At 34.0% G+C, this 24,010-nt stretch overlaps 1 protein-coding gene across 1 annotated transcript in view; it reads right to left on the bottom strand.

Annotated features, from left to right (window-relative positions):
* Positions 1–24,010, bottom strand: part of LOC137925203 (uncharacterized) — a 57,894-nt gene extending 33,884 nt beyond the window's left edge. Inside the window, exon 1 of the mRNA XM_068768607.1 lies at positions 23,814–24,010. The gene's annotated coding sequence lies outside the window, so the exon portion shown is untranslated. The remainder of the gene's footprint in view (positions 1–23,813) is intronic.

A 24,010-nucleotide genomic window follows, 5' to 3' on the forward strand; every position in this document is an offset into this window, starting at 1 on the left:
CATGAGAAGAATGGAACGAGGCGACCACTATATTCTTAAAGCAGCAAATGTATATATATAAAATCGGTAAAAAAACTTTAATCCGCCATTTTGTATTGGCGACCATCTTAGGTTTATAATGTTATTGATTGTATTATATTGTATTGTCATCTAAATTAAATGTGTGTACCAAATTTTAGATCAATCTGACAACGGGAAGGTGCTTAAATTTCAATTTCTAATTTTGACCCAAACAAATTCCGTACGGGTCGAACTAAATAAAACCGTTTAAAAACAAGTAAATCTGTAATGTCTGTGAATTATATAAATTACCACACAAAAACGCTGAATGAATACATCGTGTAAATAAACAAATATATCCTACTATCGAAAATTAGAAAGCGACATCCTTCAAGCTGCACTATGCTTATGTTAGTGACGCATACATTCTTTCTCTCTGACTGATCTGTATTTTCGAAATGGCTTTTTATACAGTGAGATTATGTAAATTCGAGAAATTAATTCTTTTAATTGTACACAAAACTTTAAAAACTACAAGAGTGTAAATGTGTTAAATGTGATGGGTGATTAGTAATATGTGTAAAATCTTTTAAAAAAGTATATATATATATATATACATATATATATATACATACTTTTTTTAAAGATTATATATATATATATATATATATATATCATAAGGAACCTTTGGAACCACAAGGATTAGAAAAATGAAATTTGCTAGGAATATTTCTTTCACCGAATAGATATTAGCTAAGAACGGATTTTTTGCAATTGGAACTGTAAGAAGAAGAAGGTGTTCAATAAGTCCGCAAAACAGGCTTTGGACAGCTACTTAAATATATTAACATAAATAAATACGTAATAGAAATAATTCATGTACAGGATGATTGGAAATAGGTGTAATGACTTTAAAAAGGTGAATGTATAGGTCATTTGTTGATAACAAAGGTATGGTACATGCATTCAAAAATATTTCTTTCAAAATTGGAATAACTACATATTAAAAATATTTTTTTTTATTATCTGTCCCTGTAGACATGTCCATAAAAGTAACTGTCTTATCGCATTGCAATAGAAAAAAATAAATGAATGAAACATTTTTCACAGTGAACACGTGTGAATTACTGGTAATATTTTTTAAGCAGTTGAACTTATTCTGTAGGAGGATCGTAGAAAATATAATAGAAAGCAATAAAACTTAGGATAAAACGGTCGGCTTATAATAAATAATAATTATCAATAATAATATAAATGTGAATAAATATTAAAATAAGGAAATAAGACATAATGTAAATAAAATACTAAATGAAAGAAACTGAAGATAAAACTTGTATCAACAAAACAGACCTAGACTGTAGTTATTGAGGATAGGATGGAAGGTGTTGAATAAAAGGAATAACGATAAATGAAAAATGTAATAGAGCAAATGTTAAAGAGCGAAAGAATAGAAAAGAAACTGTAAAATAAAAAGAGAACTGAAAAAATTATTGCCCCAATAGCGGTGGGCAAGAATGAAAAAAAAACCAGTTGGCAAGAATGAAAAAAAAAGCAGTTGAACGTCGCCCGTGTGTAAAATAAACGGCGTATCCACAATTTGTTGTTAAATTTAATTCAAGTACACATGTGCAGTGACTTCATAAGGTCAACCGGGTTACGTTGTCGGCTAAATACGGCGTAAATAGGGTCAAGTTTAAACAACGGATCGCTTAGCTTTATCTCAGCTTGTCACTTCGTTTTGGTATGCCTTGCCTTCAATAATATAATTATAACCTAAATTTCAAAGGATGTAAACATCTACATGCATGGCTATCCGCTCCCGAAATTCGGTGTCTAGACCCCTCCCCCTTTAAATTAAACCAAAGATTATCCTCTCTCCGATGGGGTGTTTAGGACGCATTTCCACGCCTTTATAGAAAATATAGTTTTTGAAGGTCTACCAAGAAACGGCAGCTCGAAGCATCCAGGTAAAGAGAGAGAAAATAAATAAGGCCTAGGCGTAAAGGACCGGCCAAGTAATGTTAAAATAAGACAAATAAATAGTTAATATATATATATATATATATACACATACATATATAAACTGTACTAAATAGGCATGTGTAAACAGTTGTTATAATAAGTAATTAATTATATGATTAATAAGTAAACAAAAATGTCAAAAATTGTACCTTCCATAAAAAGACTGCCATTGGGCGGAAGAGGCTCAGATGGCGACATAATTAAAAAAAAAAAAAAAAAACAGATTATCAATAACAGGGTGATCAATTACAGAAATAAATGCTTTAGTAATAAATAGGAACACGAGATAACCTAAAGGAATAAAGAATAAGCAAATAAAAAGGAAGTGAGAAAATTATTTAGTCAAAATTGTTCCTGTCTAGCTAAGATGTACGCGATGCCTCCAAAAAATAGGATGCTACATAATAAAAAAGGCTGTAAAAGCTTTGGAGATTTTTAAAAAAAAATAATATATACCTAATGTGTCAGCAAAAGGCTTTGATTTGCAATCACTCTGTATAAAATGATTACTCTGAAATGTTACATCGGTATATCACAGGCTTAACTTACTTAACTTCTGTAAAGTTTACGGTTGCTTTGTTTAAAATTTGAAACAGGTAGAAATCAATAATTATTTCTAATATTTAGGTAATCCGAATTAATAATGCTTTTTATTACTATATTAACAATACCTTACATATTTTATCTGAAATCATTAATTTTTGGATAAAATGTACAAAAAAGTTGTATGACAGACAGCGTTTCGTATAAAATGAAAAACACATACAAGGCCTTTTATTACTTGTACGCTTATTAAATGGTAATTTCAACTCAATTACGATGACATCGAATTGGCAACACTTAGTTAACTCTGTACTGATCTTTAACCGCCTCTGTATTCCGTTCGGACCCCTTATGACATTTGTTATGAGTACACACCTCCATACCGTTCTCTATCAAAAAATATTCAACTACTACTAATTTCAACCTTATGACAGTGTGATACGGGTGATATCATAGAGCGTAGATGTGATATGAAACGGCAAAACTTGTAGTTTTCTGTACGCGTAGGTGTGTGGACATTACTACAGGCAAGTGTCAGACAAGGTCGTTGCAGTTTATAGGTTTGTTTATGAATAATTCTATCGTAAAATACACTGTTGAAACGAATATTATTGATTCGATGAACAAAATAAAATAGAATAGTTTATATTTCCATCAAACTATATATTTATAAAATTTCCAATTATGTACTGATTCATCACGATATCTCTGGAATCGTTAGTCTTAGAGACTTGAAATTTTGTAGGAATTCTCCCTTTACCAAGTAGAAATCTGCTAAGTATTGGACGAAATCTCACCTGTATGAGGGATTGATCGGATGTTAATTAACTTCTAGAAGCGGGTAGAGGACTATTTACTTTTAGGCATTCTTACTCTTTCTGTATCATCATAACAATTTCAGATGCGGGTCATTCTCTGTTGACCAAAGGACCCTTGGACTTCAAATACGTCCGGTTGGAAGCCGCCTGCAACATGGTACCCTATTTACCTTCGTCTCCAATCCAAAACCTTAACGTCACGGCTACAATTTGCAATCCGCTGAGTTCTGTAGGCTGCTATTGTTCTATGTAACCATAAGCTCTTCAGAAATATGCTATTTTAACAGAACTATATTTAGTTGTATGTTTAATGATGTTTCTAGACTCCCACTCATAACGTTTTCGCTTATTCTTTACATTCTCTAAATTGACAAACTGATTCAATCTGGCTCAAATTTCCTTAACATATGTCACGTGTTTATATTGTCTACTTTTTACTAAATACATACATCGTATATCATCCGTGCACGTGTTTATTCCTTCTTTAATGGGAGGAAAAAAGACATATTTACAATAGTTTTTTATTTACAATTTTATCCCGAACATAATGGCAACACTGATGAAGTCCAAATTCAAATCGGCGTTCTAATTTGAATTCCGAAGCGTCCGTAGTGGCCAATAATACGGAGTGAACGCATGTGAACAGTATAATTGTTACAACTGTAAGCCTACGTTATTAAATAAATAAAATAAAAATTATAATTGTATACATAAAACTTTATAAAATCATTCCGATGGAACTGATTTTACAGTTGACATTTTTGGTAAAGTTACTCGGGCGTGATGGTGGGCGAGATGTTTGCGAAATGCCGCCCGCCCACAAACAACGACCGGTCGCCGCTGGTCGCAGCCTACGGACATTTCGTAAACAAGCTTATAGCCCTTAAGGTATTGGTAATTCGAAAGGTGCAAATTACCAATACACGTGACCGAGAAAGAGGGAGCAAAGTGGTATTAATATTACATTATTAAAATAGTTAATACTATTTTAATGTATGTATGTATGGTATGCTCGGGATTTCTCTGTGAGATCGAATCAGAAATGATTAGTTCAGTGGATTGGCAGGTTTAAGTGGCAGTAGCCAGCAACTGCAGCGTGGGAAGGCTACGCAAGGTACGCTAGATGGAGGTATGTATGATGGAGGATGTATCTTACCAGTCTTATTGGGAAATCTATGGGAGAGAATCAGATAGTATAATCAGAGACAGTACATGTGGCTGAAAGCGCTAAACTCTAAGTCTTCGCTTATATATTTTGGAGAGAAAAAATTCAATGAATCGTAAGGTAAACACTTAAAAAATACTTTTTTCGTAGAAATAAACTACTGAAATTTAAACCACCTAACCTTAGCTGTTAAAGATTTGACATTTGATTCAAAAATTTTTTTTTAATAAGACAAAATTAATTTAATATATATTTCTAAAGACGCATTTATCAATTTAGTTCCATTTTCTTCTCAATACTTCGATTGTCAGCTTACGAAAATTAACGTATACCCAAAAACAAGGTGACAAAAAAATGCTTGCTTACACGTAGGTATATCAATTGTGTGACATCAAGTACAAATCGAGAAGAATGAACGATATTTTTAAACGCTCATCCATCTGAGTCGTTGGAGTTAAAATAAATAGCCGGGAATTCTGAGAAAAAAAATATATTATTCCGAACGAGAGCGTCCACAGCGCACGCCGCTCCAGATTCGCTCGAAGGTTGAGCGCCGAGAATAGATACGTGGTTTTAGCAACGATAAGGTTTATTAGATCCGCCGCTAAATTGTGCGCGCGCATGTTATAGAACCGCGCATATACACTTATATGTTGTATTAAATTCTTTCAATGGCAGTGATTTTAAAGACACATGACATACATTATTTTAAAAAATCAGTGTCAAGTTTTTGGTATTAACCACTGTCTGCCTTTTTACATAATTTCCGTTGTCTGTAAAATGTAGGATAATTTAACCTGTGTTAGGACAATCGTGATTCTTCTTTTCATCTGGTAGACGACCACTACAAGCCTCGCCCAAAAATTACCACTACATTACTGGTCTCGCGTTGCCTCCCTCCAGCGACTTCCTGCGACCTTAAATATGTTCTCGATGCACCTACTGGGAAGCCTATCTACGCTGCGTCTGTCGAATCGTGGTCGCCTGGAGAACCTTTCGACCCCGGCTACCAACGGTTGAACGAGCGATATGACTTGCCCACTGTCTTTTCAGACGAGCAATTCTTCGAGCTACGTCGGTGACCAAGGTTTCCCTGCTGATCTCCTCATTTCTGATTCGATCTCATGACCTTGTGCCTTCTTTTGAGACCCGTCGTAAGAGACTACGAATCGAGTCTGTATGACATCACTGGTAAAACGGTCAAAGACCTTTGTCTATAGAAATTGCGGTAGTTTGGAGTAGAAGATGTTTCGGATCTTCCCGAGTTCCTATCAGAGTTGCGGCGAGTGATCTCTTTCTCGATGTTGGACTTACGAAGCTAGACAGTTTGTCCAATCTCTAACTACCTCTTGAGCAGACACGACTAGAGTATTAGTGTACAAAAATAGTGATTCATCGAAATCGATTACTTTAGCAACTCCACTAGATAAATTAGATCAGAGTAAATTAGAAAGCCGTGTTCACATGGACCTCATCTATTGATCAGAGGTCGAGTTTAAAGGACAACAATGAGTCATTATTTTCTTAACTCGAAATTACTATCGTTAGAACCACAATTTAAAAATATCTCAAAATATAGGTAAATAAATAATGCACTATATTGTAAAGCATGTCCCATAAATCAAAGTAAAGCCGATATAGGATGAAAGGACAGAGCGGCTGACATGGATATTTCAAATAAATCAAAAATATTTAGAACAGCTTTGTAAAATTATTTACATTCAAACTTTATGCACACGGTGATGTTCTTTCTTCATCTCTGTTTTGTTTATCACAAATCTATACTCTTTCTTTTTCTTACTTTCATGTTACCGTGACCCTGCTCTATCCTGCATACTATAGAAAAAATAGATCATACTGCCAATAATTTAGCTCAAGAAAAAAAATTTAATTGTCTTATGATGTATTTAATTTTACTACAATATTCGACATAAACAAATTAAAAGTAGATGAGGTAGATTTTTTTAATTAAAATTCTAGCTTTAGCTTCCAGCTATCATTTCTGTAACCCGATTTAGGTTCAACTTGATTTAAGGTATAATTGTAAATCAATAGATAAATAACTAAAAACTCTTAGATCAATCGAAATTCTTATAATTTTTAAAACTTAAATACATTGTTAAAATTACTAGAAACATTTATTTTAAATTCTCTTCCAAGAAAACATCATACGGTTTTGAAGTCAAAATGATGTTTCTCTTTACATGTCTTCTCTCCCTTTCGCACCAATTGGTATTCTAATTTAATACTAGATACGAATGATCGTACGCCTCGCACCTACGCGCCACTTCAAGGCGGTTCAGTTCTTCAAGAATGAATGGATTGTAATTGAATAGGAACACGCGACATGAAATCAATAGAAGTTTTGTGGTACTCGACCTCGGTTGCTTCAAAGGAGTTTCTACCGTGAAGGGCAATTATTTTTAAATAATTATTATGTCATATAAATAGTGATTCGTTATAGATGTAAAAGCTTTAAAGTGTATGTTCATATATTCTCGTTCATAAGTTCATATAACTCATTTGTCAACAAAAAGTTTTAAAGCCTTTTTACACCTACTTACAATCATGTTGGCGATCACTGTGTGGTATTGTGGTACGTAGAGGGCGCTGTTGCCCGTCATCTGGAAACTCATTTGTGAGCAGTGGCAATACCACATAGTTAATACACAGTGTGTTAATTATATAAGACCGTATCAAGGGAATCGAACACGGGACCTACAATCGCAAGCCACAACCCTTTACCGCAGAGAATAAAAATAATAGAGTGAAAAATTTAAACTAGGAAAAATCCCTGTTCCCACATTAATAGGGGTGGAATAAGAGGTCCTCCAAAAATGTGGATCATAAAAAAACCCTTTACCGCTGGCCTATGACGGTTAGATTAGTTAGTCGTGCAACAAAGTGCACCGCCCGCCAACCCGCTGATAAATGCGCATGCGGCAAACAATGCGAATTACACAACTGCCACCGTTAAACCACTCAACACAGTGTTTCACCCCTCCACGGGACATCTTCAAGAGTTATGTTACACCGATTAGTGCCAAACACAGAGACTCCTTAGTTATACTGTCCTTGTTGGTCCTTTTCTTACTTAGGATGGACTTCCGCAACGCCTGATTCTATTAAATCAAATTAAAACGTTCTCTTTATGAATGTATTTTATACACCTAAATTCTTATTTTAAAATAAATCATGAAAACTTTTTTTGTTAATTATTCTGACATACCAAGATACTAATTGATCAATCACGTCGTCGTAATTGGACACAAGGAAGTAGCCTGCGACGCACACGCGAATCTACAATTGATAGTATGTCATATATATATTAAGCCTATTTTAAACGTCGGTTTCTCATGAATTTATCTCTAGCAGTATTTCCCAACGTAGGGCCCACACCACACAGGGCAGTTTAATTATTAAGGAGGACATTTCGTAAATGGGTTCGACACGAGTTTAATCCTTTCGTTCCGAAGCCATTTAAATGCAATGTTTTACTTCGATGCTTAAAACCGATTTTTTAATATATACGATAAATAATCATTACAGTAAAATCTCAGTGTTTCGTTATGTTATGAAATTTTATTTACCGTGTTTCCCTGGTGATTTATTTCTAAAACCTATCATACTAGGTACTTGAAAACAGTTCTATTAATTAATAATAAAAATTTTGTGTGTTATAAAAAGAGAAGTATTATATTGTATTGTTTCGGTGATGTTTTTGCTGTTAGCCCTAAGGCTTTTACAGCTTCATCGGAAATGAGTTCACGGAACGGAAGGATCCGTGATAGAGGGGTGGGAGGCATAAGAATTTATATAAATGCTAAAGTGGGTTGTGGCAATAAATAAAGGTTTTGGAAACCTTGATCTACAGTATTCGTTAGCGTCATTGGCTTGAGGTTCATCTGTCAAAAAATATTCACTGATTATTAAAATACGCTACCAAAACCGCTGTACCGCTCTTTAGGTAAGCGCGGCGAGGTGGGGGTCGATGAAAGAAGAATATGAGCGGCGACGCGATCGTTGCCTGCGGACGGAGGGAACGGGACGGCGGATACTACTCCTGTCTCGCCTAGTAAATACCTAAGGCGTGATAGCAACAGATCTGCTAACTATTTTAATACAGAAAATTCCAGTTATAAGTAAAAAGTCAGTTTGTCAACATACGTCTTGTAGTCCTTGAGAGGAAAACGTTTCACCTGAATGACTCAGAAATGATAAGAAATAAACTCAAAATTGACTTTCTGAGCGAGCATTTAATACTCAGATGACTTTGAGAGGATTCAAAAACAGTTCAAACCGAGGTCTCCAGTTAGAGGTCCTTCTACCCAGTTACTCTATAAAGGGTTATTTTTAGCGACTTATTTAAATATAGTAAATAATATAGTAAATAATAATAGATAAACGTTTAAAAGCCTTCAAATCTAGTAAATTAGGTAATGTAACCGTCCAAGCCTAGATTTGCCAACAAGCCTTTCCGGGAACTTCCTCTGATTTAGTTACTATAAAGCGGTTGAGTTTAGGTCTGCCTTTAACACTACAAACCTCCTGCGGCTGTAAATGCAAATAGATAAATACTATTTGTCAAAAACCATAAAAAAACTCATACATTATATATTAACTGTCTCCTACACGCCTATCTTAAACCGTACTGACTTTTGTGGGTTTAACCAAACATAAAATTCATTCTTGGAAATTTTTAAGGTTAAAAAATGGGGGTTAAGTTTTATATCTATAAAACCTTTGATGAAAATATGCATTTTCAATGAACGTCAAATCTGCCTCTATGCCGGTATAAAATCGTAAAACTCTTTATTAGCTGATCTCTACTGGACCAAATAAATATTCCTACTAAATCTCAAGTCTCAAAGCCTTATGGTTCCAGAGATATCGTGATGAGTCAGTATATTGATGGATATATCATATACGTGTATATATATAGAAATATTTAGGTTACAGAGTTACATACTGTATATGTAAAGTTTAAATCGAATCTCATATTGATTGTTTGAAGCCGTTAATAATTAAAGACTTCTAAATAAAACAAAGAGAATCGGAGAGGTCCGCGAAACTGGGCGGAGGAACTACATTTGGATCGGAGGAAACCGGCGCAACCTGTTTTGGCATTGTATGTTGTGTTCGTAACTTCCGTTTACGAAAACGCCAATACACTTAGAACAGATATGGCTGTGTGGTTTTGCATAATCGAAAGTTTACTTTACGTGGTGATGTCTAGTCACTTTATTAATATTGTTCTGAAGAAAGCAAAGGATAGGATTTTTTTTATGGCCCCCACTATTGGGGGCCTCTCATACCCCTAACTGTTTGGGATCAGGGACTTTATTGTTCAATATTTTTTTTCAGTCTTTTCTTTATTTATCATTCTCTTTCACGCGTCACAATAACTTTCATTCTTTACTTTTGTCCTTCACAATATCTTTTGTTTTGCTCTTTTATACGTTCTTTCTTTCCTCGCCTTTCTTCCATCATCTTCTTACTCTTAGGTGGCTAGGTACATTTTATTTATTTTTATTCTTTAATTTTATCTTACATTACAAAGGATAGGATATGGCTTGCAAACAATTCTTCATCGACTCTGTATATGCATTTCAACACGGACACGACGTTAGGTGATATAAAACGTTTGAGGAGAAATGACAACATTAAAAATGACAATAAATATTTGGAATTAAAAGTAAATACTTTTTAGTACACAAGGTGATCGGTTGATAATGTAAAAGTTAATTGGCTATCATATCAAAAATCTACAGTTTCACATATAATAAATATCGTGATAATAAAATAGTAAAAAGTGTTTTCAAAATTCGAATTACAACAATAAAATTAATTATGATTTATCTGTCCCTGAAAACTTTCTACTACCAGAAGTTAGCCAGTTACATTTCAATAGAAAAAAAATATTATAACCTAGTCCAGAATCATCACGGTGATTGGAAATAGGTGAAAATGCTTCAGAAGTTTTTATTAACGAATCAACTATATATTTACCCCTTTAATGCTCTTTTATCTGTAACCAATGATCCTGTATATTACGTAAATACGTACATGTGTAATAAATAGAAAGTAAAGTCTAGAAAGACTCAGTGATGCAACTTTGTCGTATTTGAACATTTGCATACATCCTCAACTTTTCACACAGAGCAGCTAAATATGTTTATGTTACCAAAAATATAGACGAAACATCCTAATTTTGTATGCACTTTGCGTCGAACTTTTATTGATAAATCATATTTCTTTTGACATTGATAAGTAGTTGTTATTAATTTGTATTTATAGTTTCGAAGTAAAACTGAAGACGATAAACTTGATCCTTATCAGAGTAACTGACCTCTAAGACTCCTTCGGGAGCCAAGGCACGGGTCTGAAAACTCTTAGGTCACGCGAGGGCTTCCGAAATACGCTCTCGGCCATTTTGATACAAATTTAACATTTCTTATTGCTATAGAACTCCATTACTGGATTGTTTATCTAACAAAGTAGTTGTAAAATTTTATGGAGACGTTATTATCGACATCAAGTATCGATAAATAGGTTAGCGGGGTAAACACTAGTGGTGCAACTCGCTGGCACAGTCCACCGAGGAAGCCCAGTTGGCTGCACTCCCAGCAGGTAACTGGAAATAGAATTTATTATACCCGACACGTCACCTCTCGTACCATAAATATAGCTTGCCATTTGTTGGTAAACGTTATCGATACATGAAACAAAAAAGTGTACTCCCTTTATATAACTTAAATAACAAAGCCTAAAGCTATATATATATATATATATATATATATATATATATATATATATATATATATATATAGAAGAATTCAACAAATTCTTTCCTAGAATAGGTTTCTTTTCAAAACTCATTTAGTATTCAGGTCATCTAAATTTCAACGAACTTCTGCTTTCAGTTCTAAAACTTTTTACGAATGTAATGTATTATAAAGTTAAAAAAGAATATCTTTTTAAAAAAAAAAAACTTTAGAACTTTAATGATGAGTCTATAGAAGGATGTCGTAAAAGGAGTCAGGTTTCATCAGATATAAGCTATTAGTAACAGTAGTAGAGAACATAAAAGTTTATTTGCTTTTGTTAATCAAGGAAAAACTAAATTTTCTATTCGATCCTTGGCGATTGATTGCAAATCTGGGGCCTTGTTTCCCTTCCACTATTAACTACATATATATGTTATATACAACTGCGACTTAGTAAGGTAGTCCGTCCACCTTTTAGTTGGACGTCATACGCTGCGTTTGCTGGTCTTTGATCTCCACTCCAAATACCTTAGGCGCCCGCAGCACGCGCTATTTGGCTTTCCCACAGACACTTCAACTTTTTTATATTTTACAGGCGAAGCATTTAACCTCTGTCTTGCTAGATGCTAAGCAATGATGAGGTCTATAATGGTAGATGCTTGTCTAGAAGAAACTTATTCACTTTTTTTTTGATGACTCCTTAGTTATTTAATGGAATCAGGCGTTACCTTGCGGAAGTCCTATCCTAAGTAAGAAAGGGACCAATATTTAGCCACTTCTGCACATACAGTGGTAGTCGTGCAACAAAGTGCACCGCCCGCCAGCCCGCTGATAAATGCGTATGGGGCAAACAATGCAAATTACACAACTGCCACCGTTAAACCACTCAACACGTGTTTCACCCCTCCACGGGGCATCTTTAGGAGTTATGTTACATGAGATTAGTGCCAAACACAGAGACTCCTTAGTTATAATTGTCTGGAAACAATGAGGCCGGTAGGTTGTTCTATTCCCCGGCTTGGCTAAACGTTTAGTGCGGGTGGAAGGAGTTTTAAACTTTTTTTCGTCAACAAATCTTCTCATTACTTGAAGCCAGTACAAGCCTGTCTAGCATTGAAGCCTAGAGTGAAACACTTAGTTTGAAAATCTTAAGTCATTACTTGTAAGTCGTGATATGTTTACAAATATTCAAACTTTGCGAAACAAGTAAAGCAAATATGCGACGGTTTTTTTTTTGCAGTCGTCTTACGTTAAAACAGGTTCCGATACGTGCTCAAGGTTTCAATGTAAACGTACGTTGTCTTTTAGATAACCCGCGTTATATAATGCAGCGCTATGTTTATACAAAATTACAGATAAACTTTTATAGTCTAAGTAAATCTTTGTGATTATTCAAATAACCATTTATTAACTAGATTTTATATTTGTTATTGTCGTCTCTAACCAAATATATACCGTTTCTTATACTTCAAATTCGTTTGTCAACATTAAAAGTATATTAATTATACTATACCGGATGATTAGTCATAGATCTAAAAGCCGTAAAGGGGTGAATGTATAGATCATTTGCTGCTAATTAAGATATAATACGCACTATTTAAATATCAAAGATTAAAAATTAAATAACTAATGTTATGATAATATAGTAAGAAAAATCATTTTCGTAATTCGATTGACTGCACAGTTAACAGTAATTAAGTCTTGTATTATCTTATTTTTCTTTAAAAGACATAATAAAATAAAGATAATAAAAAAAAACTAAGGCACCTACAATGAATACTCTTGTATTGAATGAGTGAATGAGATAAAATGTTATAAGATAATAATAGCAACAGATAGCTTCGGGTCTTAAAAAAAAATTTTCTTTATAGCGGCTCTATAATTTGAAATAAATAAATTAAAGGCACAAGCAAAGTCACCCAAAGGGGCAAGGATTTAAAATTTAATTTTTCTTGCCACCTTAAACCATATTTGTCATGTTATATTAGTCTAGTATACACTAACTAAAATACCCTTTAAAATAGAACTTACAGAGTCCAGAAAAAATCTTTTCAAATCAGCTAAAATCTTCGAAAATGTTCACACATTTCTTAGAAAATCGAGTACATATCGATTAAACAATACAATACATCAGGCGACACATCTGACGTAGATTTTTCTAATTTAAAAAAAAAATTGATTTGAATCCGCGAGCACTGAGTCTGAAGAAGCTGTAAAAGCCAGAACAGGCTAACATTGCCCAGCACCAATCGAATATAGCCTTTTTTATTTAAATATAACAACCAGTCATATCTACGGCGGAAGCCTTTATTCATTAATGGAAGTACTATGTCTGAAATGATGGAACCCATGGAACCAAAAAAGCCTTAAATAGGAAAAAAAAAACGTTTGTCCAGTGATATCGCAAGCCTAAATTAAATTTCAAAGGCACTTGCGTTTCGACACTGTGTGAAGTGTCCTTCTAAACTCTTCTATTGCCATGAATAACATGCCTCGGGAGTTTTTAAGGATTACTAATAGTAGATTTTGAAAGAAAGTATAAATGCAGCTGTCCACTACAAAATCAATCGCATTCAAGAAATAACCACAACAAAAGGAAGGATAAAGCTTCCATCTTCATCCTACTTCCGGTCATAAAAAGGGTTCTCCCTTTATCGTTCAATTCCTTTACACTTCAAATGTTTCTCGAACCCGATTTAGATTCAAACCGACATTCTAAATTTAAAACATTTATATTTGAGTGTATCCGTTATCTGTGAAATATCTAAAATGTATCATATAAATTATCATTAAAACAGTGAAATGTAAAATATTTCACAGATAGAAATAGAATAATTTATTTTATTATTTATTTATTTAAACTTCATTGTATACTATAGATAATAAAAAAAATTATAGAGGTAAAAGAGGCGGTATTATCGCACGAGGCGATGTCTACCAAATAACTTAAAATTAAAAAAATGCTTTTAAAATCAGTTTTTAATTGCGTTGTTTTATTATCGTATCTTATATCTATTTTGTATATATGGAACTAGCCTGTACAATTGTACTTATGTGACTGTACTTATGTAAATGTAAATCCTCTGCTTAAGTTATATGGTAAACACATGTGTAAACAGTGTAAATAGTTGTACGCTAGACCTAAAAGTAATAAATAAATATTTCCATCTTATAAATATGTACTAAAGGTTAACGAACCCATTAAAAACAAAAGTACATCACCACACAACAGACAGCACAGGATCGGTCAGTGTGGAAATTTTCAGGAAAGATCTATGCCTTGCAATGGGCGTTCATCGGTGAAAAAGATGACGAATCACGAAACTAGCGAAGCTGTCCGAAACTACAGAAGGAATTTTTTTTTCTCTTAAAATGGTTGACTTACGCAAGGAATAGTCTCATTTATAAATATATGACGTCATCATATTGAATTTCATATCAACCATTACGTTGAACTTATGTCAAGGTCCACCATGACATAAGTTCGCGTGATTCGGCGCAGGAAAACGTATGACACACGATATATACCCAGTAAAGGTTTACGATGCAGGCAAATGACCTTACTGGTGCTTGTTCTAGCGAAATGTTAAGGAAAAAACATTGCCGATTTTACAAGGCCCCGGAGTTAGATTAAGAATTATAATGCGGCCAAGTACGTGGTTTACGCAATTCGGTTATCGTATGTAAATTGGGTATTTATAATATAAGACGTGGTGTATATTTTCCTTAATTGAAAAAAAAATGTTTGTTTACACCCTTAAAATAAGGGACGTGACCAGGCGCAAGTATATAAATCACATTAAAATTACATAGATTAAAAAAAATTTGTATCCCGTATATATTTTCTCGAGTTGAAGGTCCCGAGGGAGTTCTCTAAATAAGTGGCTAAACGCTAGGTTTTTTATAAGCACCCATAACCTTATGATAATTCCAATTCACGGGTATTGCACATACCACTTAAATAAACAGTGTCCTTTCATAGTACAATATCTAAAGACAATAATGTATCCTCCTACGAGAAATATGCACCAAAGTTATATTTAAAGGGTCTCATAGCAAAGGATATTTTTTTTTTAAACATATCTATTTTTATGGTTATAAAAAAGTCAGTGTAGTAGACTAAGTTTCATCTGGTAGAGTTAGATCTTATAACTGCTGGTCAGAGTACAAAGGTTTAGTAATGACAGTTGTCATGGCGACCTTTAGAAGTCGAATGTCTTGCAGAGGGCGCATATCGGCTGAAAATAATAAGAAAAGTACACCAATACCTCACTTTGCGTCGTGTTTACGTTCCAAAAAAAACACGTCGCAAATTGTAACGTCGCAAAGTGAATTAAGATTTTCTATAACAAACCATATAAAGATCGAAGATAGGTTCCAGGGTTACGAAAATACTACATTTTAAAAAGAAAATTGAACTAAGTAAACGTTTAAAAAACAAAAATTATAGAAATTTATTATTCTCTTTTAAAAAAAGCACAACACATTACATTACAACATACTACATAATTGAAACTGAACTCCAAAGTGAAAATAAAACTGTATTAAAATTGCGTTCTTTTTTAGTTAGAAAAGGAATCCCCGAGCTTTGATGGTATCGCGCAAATAGAAACAAATGTTGCCATCTTTTGGAAAAAAAAAAATTAAAAAAAAAGGTTAAAGACTCGAACCCAAAATAAGGCAACCTCGAAAATCTAACGGCGCACTGTGAAAATTAGTACTAATTAAGCAGCGACGCAACTTCGAAAAAAACGCAAAACGAAACAACGCAAAGCTAGGTATTGGTGTAGTTCACTCGATTTCTCTCAAAAATTATCTGAATTTCTAAAAGATTACGCAGTTTTTATATCTGGATGCGTACTTTTGTGTACTATTTACAAAAAATCTATAAAATTGTTTACTTCGTAATATCCACGAGCGGTTTCCCAGTCTCTCGTCTACGTGATCCGAGTCAGTGGATGGCCGCCAAGTTTTAATATTAGCGCCCCCAACGCTGATGTCATCGTTCCAACTGTTTAGCAAAGTTATTGTTTTCATAGAAATAACGCGTGGACTCATTTCATGCACACGTGTTTTTTTATTTGTTACAAGGTCTATTTGATGCATTATGGCATTACTGAAACTTCGCTAGTCCGGAAAAATTAAAGAATTATAATACAGTACGCGGCGATAAATATTGCACATCGACCATTGGAAAGAGACAATCGGCTAATTTCGGCTTCGTAGAGCACTATCTCTGTCCCACTCTACGTATGTGACATTTTCTCAATTGTTGTATTTCGTGCGACAGAGATAACGCTCTATGAAGGCAAAATTTGCCGATTATCTCTTTCTAAAGGTCGATGTGCAATATTTATCGCCGGGTACTGTAATAGCGTTTTCATAAAAATGCCTAAGTAGGGAGAGGAGTTTGATCGGTGAAGATGAATGCTAATGTATTGCTAGCGCCTTACTAAACAGGTTACGCGAATTGTCAGCTCTGAACACCGTATTCGACTTCTCTTGTCTCTAGACAATAAATTCAAGTTAAAAGTAACCATAGCGCAGTGTCATCAATACTAAATAATAAAATGTATTTTATTATAAAACATTAATACCTTTAAAGGGGTGAATGTATTGTAAGTAAAAAGCCTTTACATCTATTTTGAATCACTATTATAGAGTGATCACTCTGAAATATATTGAATTTTTTTTTTTTATTGGAATGCGACAGGCCAATTACTTCTCGATGAACAAAGTTTGCATATGCGGGTAGTAATAATTAAATAATTTGAAAACGTAGTAATATGTTCGAATTTTGAAAACGTCGTTTATTATTTTTAAAATCATTGATTTTTGGATAAGGTGTACCCTACATTAATCGACAGTAAAGGAGATATATATTATGATCAAAATAGAAATCAATAATCTTCAACTACCCTTCAAAATGAGTAATCTGTATATGTATTAGTGAAACACGGAACAGGAAACAGAGATGTGTTACGAGTTATAGATAAACATGCACACAGATTACACAAGCAGAACACGTAAGCGCTGAGATGCGTCTAGACAAAGGACACAACCATTAAGCTAACTTAGATATTAAAGGAACTGTTCTTAAGAAATATCTGTGTAGTCAGAGGTCAAGAATCATTATAGTTTTGTATTACAAACTTAATTTTGGATAAAAAAAAAGTTAGCGATGATACTTTAATAAGTAAATATCTTACTTTTAGACTTAATAGAGAAAACTGTTTTACATTATTTACCTCTCCTATTTCCATGTAATATCCCTTGTTGTAATATACGACTGATTTTTGTTCCTTGGATTTCATTTAAGTGGACACACTTCCGCAACAACCTGCAGCTTTAGTCGTAGAGAAATTTCAAGCATAGCCCTGTTCAAAGCTCATATAACAACTGTAATTCGACGATGATACCCCTAAGTGTGTCATTATCTTTTAGTGCTGTATACCATCACTGGTATTTCACATTGGTTGTAGACCTTCATCTTAATATAAACTTATTATCGAGTTATGTTTAAAACTTATGTTTGGACAAAAAATAATATCTCAGCCATACTTTCATATGTTTAATTTAAAAAATATATTTTTTTTTCGATCGGATAATGAAAAAGCATCTTAAACCTTTTCTTCCTCGTTTCAGCCGATGGACGTCCACCGCAAGGTATAGGCCTCTTTCAAAGATCGCCACAATGACCAGTCCTGCGCTACCCGCCCGTATCCAGCGACTTCCCCCAACCTTCACTATGTGGACCACCTAGTGGAGGGTCTACCAGCTCCTGATCGCCACGCGAGAACCTTTTAGCCCCAATTTCCATCTGTTTTACGAGCAATTTGCCCCAGCCACTTATGGTTCGATCTCACAGCGAAACACCGAGCATAACCCTTTCCAATGTTCTCTGGGTGACCTTGAGCCTTATGAGTAAGTGACCACGTTTCGGATCCATGTGTCATCATTGGCCACACATATTGATCAAAAACCTTCATTTACAAACATTGCGGTATATTGGACAAGAAGAGCTTCCTGAACGCCGCCCATCCGATTTGAATCCGACGATTCTTAACCCTTACATTATACATAACTGAATTCTTATCCGTTAAACACGATATCCTTAAAATTGAATTCAGGGCGCCATAATAGAAGGCTGTGATTCAGTTAAATGTAAGATTGTTTATTTATAGCAAATATCGAAAACCGACAACAGTCATCAATTTAAAGTCATAATTAACAAATACGTGAGTCAATTGGATACTGGAAATGATTGGTCATTTGTGCGCAAACGCAAGGTCGGACAGCGTGCAGAAGTCTATCATATTTACTGCTCTCTTAGTGCATTTTTAGAACCGGAATCGTTTACGTATAGGTTACATCATTTAAACAGGTTATATGATATTAAGGAGATACGTAGACGGATAAAAGTAACATATATATATGTAATCAACGCCACATAGATCCATTATGTTGTAGATGAACGAAAAAAACCGAATTAGTCCAGCAAAGTGTAGAGATAAAGCGACAGTGGGCAAGAAACATAGTGGCAGAATAAATGGCCGCTGGAGCTTTAGCGTTCTGGTATGGAAACCATGGAGCGATTAGCGCAGCGTGGGACTTGTGAGTCCAAGGGCGAACAGATTTGTTGGTCGTCAGAAGACACTGGATGCAAGCCGCTTCCATCAGGCGCTATTGGAAAATCTATAGGGGAGGCCATGACCAGCACAAGACGTTCGAAGTTTGAAATAATAAAAATGATTACATACCAGGCCACTTACAAAGCAGGCTGGCGATTTAAAAATATATACATTCGTTCCAAATTTAAAAATGAATCAGCACTGAAATCTTATTTATGCAATGATTTTTACGACTTCCATTTCAATTTGTGATTTGATTAATCGTTTTATAGATTCGAATAAAGTTTTATTGATAAGGCAATTTATTGTTTCGTTTTGGTTGTCGTCCTTCAACAGATCCAGAATTGTATTATTATAATTTTTTAGGCAAATTTAAGAGGATATTTAGGAAAATATGTAGTTTGGCTCTTGAAGATTTCAAAATATACACATATATTTATATATATTTTCGTAAGGAGAACTTTTTCGTAGGTAGCCCCAAAAACCTTGGCCATGATCTCTGATCTGCACACGATGATCAAAACGCAAGAGTTTCTAGTTCGAATCGGTCGAGTTTTATTTCATCCACCTTATAACCACGATTCGGAATCTTGTAAACCTTTTAGTCCCCTTCAATTAAAAACGATCTAAAAAGGGAAGTTTCCATCACCAGAAGCTATCCTGGATATCATAGCAGAGGAGCCATATTTGATTTTAGTTTCTATTAATATTCTCATAATAGATATTCTTAACTCGACGACACAGGACTCTAAAATGATCTAAAAGTTTAAAGAATGTAAATAAATAAATATGGTGTTGTCTTGGATATTTTGTATTGGCGTCACGATTTTTGAATACAAAAGTGATTTGTTTTCATAATAAATCAACGCTCATCTTTAGGTAAAATTTCTTCTAGAAAAGTTTAGTGAAGAAAATATTAGGAACATACAAATCGATTATGACTTGCCATTTATGATAGTTTGGTGCATATGTATACGTATATTAATAATTAAAAAAATAGCATTGTATATAAGGTTAGTACTGTAAATAAAGATAAGCTTGTGAGGTATAACAAGTTTATCTGTCCTTTTATCTTAAAAGTGACCGAATCCGTGACAGCAGATCTAAAAGTGATCATAGCTTTAAATTCAAGGATTCCTTTATAAATGAAACTCAATACACGCTCAACATATAACTTTCTTAACATTATAACAAACACACTATAACAGCGCGCTTGACAGCACTCGTAGAAAGTTGTCTGCGACACTAACGCCCTCTTTTATACGCGATGTTCGGCGGAACTGTAAAGATGGAAAGGCTAACAGAGCCAAATAACAATCGTATGTAGTCTAGCTACTGTTTCCAAGATTACCCTACACCTCTAACGGTCACATTAACAATGATTTGCAAAAGTACCCTCGCTTAACCACGTAATTATAACGATTACTAATAATTTGAATAAATATATATGTAAGAGAATAAAATATATATCACTACATCCAATCACTGCTAATAATTCCCGAGTCCCGTACGACCTGTCATGGCTATTTGGGGGTATTCAGATGTTCGTGACCGCAATGCGTCACCGCATCGCATCATTAATGCAGTCAGCATTTCAATATGACTCAACGAAATGTATTGCCTTTACTTCATCTTAAGAAAAACATTCAAGGATTAATCCTCTCGGGTATACTTAAATCAGAATATTACTATGGTATTAGGGTGTCGAGTGACAACCCTAGCCAAGGCTCTCGAGGCATAAACGTAATGTTTTATTACCCGAATAAATTTGACTTAATAAAACACGAGGACCACATTATAAATAAGCCTATAACATGAGATAACGACTTTATTAATAAAATTATTGTTTCGAATCCATGAGACGTATCCACGTGAACCTTTGCGAAAACCTTGATATATCTCCGTTCAATTTACAGGACCTAAAGAAAAATTCTACTGCATAATCATTTGATGAGATAGCCCGGCACATTATTTTAAACCTCAAGACATTTAACGATGTGTAGCGCATGGGCAGAAAGTTCAAATAAAACAATGTAGAAATGAATGTAAATTATACTGTAATATATATCATTTTTAATTGTATTTACCTATAAGAAAAATTGCATACAATAAAACGTCGCGACTCGCAGCTGAGAGAAGAAAAATTAGTATCAAATAGCGGCAATCCATATCCCAACTGTCTGCTCTTGGTAAACGAAAAGAAAAAAGAAACAGTATATTTTACTATATTTTACTGAACTAATAAAAAAACCTACGCTACAATGCATGGCAGGTAAAATAAGATTATTCGCGGCAAGTACAGGTCAGCCTTCTTAACAACTTTTAAGCACTTGACATCTGATATCCTAAACTATCCCTGTACTAGTTATAGTACCCCACAAAATAGACAAATAACACTTTGTTTTTGACGGAAGGCTATTTCCTTACGAGCATTTACAATATCTGCTGTCTCGAGCAAGCAGAGTGCAGATGGCGCTTAACCTTAAAAAGCCTCGCTCACCCGACTTGAGGTTTCCTTCCAACCTAGCCTCGTATACTTAAGAATGTCAAAATATCCATCAGGACCTGGTGAATGCTAGAAGCGTTTCGACTGATAGTTCAAGCCTAAATTTCATCACAAGAGCCTTTAAATCCAGTCAGTACATGAATCATTCCAAGTGATTCGGTGAAATATAATGTCATTCAAATTTGAATTCCATACGACTATATTCATAAACTAAAAAGCACTTAAAGCTGCAAGTGCTATGATATGGAGTGCTTTCATTCGAACACTACTTTGTATTCGCCAGAAATTATTATAAATTAATTTATAATTAAAAAAGATACCCTACCTAATTGACAGGCTCACAGCGGCACGACAAGCCATAGAGAGGGATATGCTCGTATTTCTCTACAAGATAGAAGAAAAATGAAGTAAACAAACAAAAATTAACTGAGCAGTGATGCAGTGGCCAGGCCGTAAACTAAGCAGAACAGATAGCTGCTAGAGCCTTAAGGTTCTGTCCCACGGACCGGCAAATACAGCGTAGGACGCATCCTCCCACAAGGTTGACACACGACCTTGTGAAAGTCGTCAGAATCATGGTCATCATGCAGGTAGCTTTCTAACGGTCCCATTGAAAATATCTGAACGAGGTCTATGATCATCAGCGGACAGCGACATGATGATGGTGACGAAGATTTATTGTTAAAAAATGAATTAAACTTTTCTAATAACCTTTGATTTAGGGCAACAAGGCGCAAATATACATTTTCAGCGCTTGTAATCCAACTGGCTTTAAATATCCATTATCATTACATAATCTCCATTTAAGTGATTTAAAATGTTTCAATGAGTTATCGACATCTTATGCAATCAAACTTTTATAAGTAGTGCATGCAATTGACCAAGCATTGTGTATGTTTTTATTACCTGTAGTTAAATGTTGCCATGTTACATGGATTTGATTTCCACAGAACATTTGCTTATATGTGGAATTAGTTATGAAGTAGCTTGTTTAAAAAAATGTTACATTCTATTTTTTGTGTAACATCTTATTTCTTATCTCTAAAATTCAAATATTTACACTATTTGGATATTTTACGAATTGATAAAGTGCTTTAGAAATTCGCCCCATATTGGTTCAATGTGTTATCGTTAATATAATAATTTTATGTATTCCTATTATTAAGAAACAAAACGAAACGAAATTATAGTGACATATGTCAAGTGTCAATTCAACTTCCCTCTTCTTTTGTGCCGTCTCTATTTTCTAGCAACACTTGCAAAGTTACACAGCTTATCTCGATAAAAAGAATTACAGCTCAGACAGCGACTTGAAAAACTGCTTTCAGTCGAATATGTTCAGAACAGAGCGGGGTGAAGGAAAAAGAGATTGTATCCCTACTGTCGAACAGATAAAATGCTAGTAAAAAGAACAAGACATGCCTAATACATAAGATTATACCGCTTCTTACATTCAATACAAAAAATGCTTTCAAACGGATTTCAATAATAGTACAAACACTAAGATTGCTTAAAAATATATTTTCACAGTCAATACAAATTGGGATTCAAAAATGAACGTAAAAATTATGTGTGTTAAACTTGTGCATAAATGAAAAAAAGGTTTATATTTTGTAACACCATCATTGTATTTAATAGTAACATTTACGTCTGGTAAATTAAAATTCAACTGAAACAAGCAAAATTAAAACAATGCAAACATTTAAATTCATATAGTTTATCAAAAATCATTAAAATGTTATAAAATCACGTGTGACTATACGTTTTTATATAATCATAATTATTGACACGATTTGATAAGGCGAAAGCGTGAAATATATACGCCATAAAATAACCATGACATTTAAAACAGCGCGCAAATGTATAGGTTAAGTACAATACCGTACTTTCAACTTAGCTCTAAGCCAGTCTAGATCCGAGTCGTCATCCTTATTCGCAGACCATATCTGCGAAATAACGGAGAGCAAACGGCCATAAAAGGCTACGAGCTACTTATCTCAAAGAATACGTGTTACGACATTTCGGTGACATTCACTTCCTATATAACACATACCTAGTCATAAATACAACAAACTCCATAACATAAAAAGAAATATTTCTTAAAGACAACAGAAGTGACATTTTGCATACCTGACAACAGATTAAATCTCCTTTTATATAAAATATTTATAAAGGTTAGTTATCATTTTGTTATTAATCATTATTAATTTAAATAATTATTCATAAGGTCCGTGAATGTAAATCATTATTTATAAAATAAAATCAAAATGTCACTTCGTTCTAATAATTGTTGTAGTATATCATGATGCCGGGCATTTAATCGTAAATACAACAAAAAAAATAAAAAAAATAAATACTCACTTCGAGTCAATTAGAAGAATTAATTATTAAATAACACAACACTAACTCACTTAAAAATCACTCGGCAATTTAATTCATTATTAGCACTATGACAGAGTTTTTTTTATGTAATTTTAATCGCGGAAAATAATTTCGAATTTCGTTAAATCGTCTGCGCAAGCGTACGGAATACGATCGCGCGCAGAATGAAATTTGTT

Source organism: Battus philenor, unplaced genomic scaffold (genome assembly GCF_028537555.1).
Source record: "Battus philenor isolate CCGP_79_NKW_IND1 unplaced genomic scaffold, ilBatPhil1.0.hap1 SCAF_26, whole genome shotgun sequence".
Taxonomy (NCBI): Eukaryota; Metazoa; Arthropoda; class Insecta; order Lepidoptera; family Papilionidae; genus Battus; species Battus philenor.